This window comes from Pteropus vampyrus, unplaced genomic scaffold (assembly GCF_000151845.1).
Source record: "Pteropus vampyrus isolate Shadow unplaced genomic scaffold, Pvam_2.0 Scaffold380, whole genome shotgun sequence".
NCBI classification, from domain to species: Eukaryota; Metazoa; Chordata; class Mammalia; order Chiroptera; family Pteropodidae; genus Pteropus; species Pteropus vampyrus.
Genome location: NW_011889161.1, coordinates 50,127 through 51,469, shown reverse-complemented (window position 1 = coordinate 51,469; position 1,343 = coordinate 50,127).

Below are 1,343 nucleotides of genomic sequence, written 5' to 3'. Positions count from 1 at the left end.
AGAGCAAATACCAGACATACTTTATCTGGAAAACTCACCTGCACGCCAGGGCGGACGTCTGATCCTGAAATGCCCAGTCTGCCCATGTTCCCGTGATTTGCCCTCCTCCCCAGACAGGGAGCCGCAGACCCCGTTCCTGGTCCTCATGTCTGGGTGGCTACAGACCTCAAGTACCTGGCTGCCGCTGGGTCTCTTATTTTTATGGGGCTCCGTGGGTATGAAATTAAATTTTTATTTTCTCCTGTTAATCTGTCCCATGCCAATTTAATCGTTAGGTCAGCCAAAGAAGCTAGAAGGGAAGAAGGGAAATTTTTTTACTTCCCGCCAGGCCTTGGAGGGGACAGTGGAAGGAGGCCCTGCATGGGCAGGTCTTGTAGGGGAGAGTCATGTTGGGTCTATGGGGGCCGGGGGTGGGTCCTCCAAGAGGAGATAGGGGTCTGCTGTGGTGCTGGGATGGGTGTAGCCCTTCAGGGTAAATTGGGGATCAGAGCTTGGGGCAGGCCTAGTGTGGGCTTGCAAGGAGATCGGGGGGAACCTGCGTGGGCATGGGTGGAGGTGGGCCTGGATCCTGGAGGAGCCCTGGGGTGGCCCTGGCTCAGTGCAGGACAGGATACAGGGTGCGCGGGATCTGTAGGCAGGCCGGAAGCTACCTGAGAGCTGCCGAGAGCAGAGGGCAGAGAAACCGGTGCCCAGCAGGCACCGGGAAGAGCTGGGGGACGGGGGCAGGGGGCTGTCAGGGTGTCCTGGGGTCCAGGATCAGGCCCTGCCTGGCCTCGCTCCACGGTACATTTCATGGCCTCATTTGCAAGGCCCGACCCAGCATGCCCTTGTGCCAGCTGCTTTGGGTGTCACCAGCATGTGACCTGGTTGGCGTGGGTGGACACAGGAGGTATGAAGGAGCCCAGTGATGAGGTGACTCCCAGGGCCTCATGTCGGGGTGGGGCTGGTGCTCCAGTTATAACCCCTTCCCCGCCCCCACCAGGGCTGCACGTCAGTGGGTGCTGGGCCTCTCCCACCCTTCAGGCAGGGATCCCACCTGTGGGTGACTGTGCACCCTGAGCTGGGCCCACAGGGTCCGGTCTGTGCAGCCCAATCAGAGGGCCTCCAGGGGAAGCCCTCCCCAAGGCCAGCCGTGACTCAGGTGCCAGCTCCTGGCCGAGAGTAGCCAGCCACTGCCCTGATACGTGCTCCTGAGCCCGGGGACCCCTTCCTCCCATCGCTCTGCCCCTTAGCCCTGCCCTCACCTGGCCGCTCAGAGGTGAGGCTGGCCTGACTGGAAACCAGCCCCTGTGGCACGTGGCACTGGCGCCTGCGGAGCCATGGGAGTGGGTGGTTAGGACGTG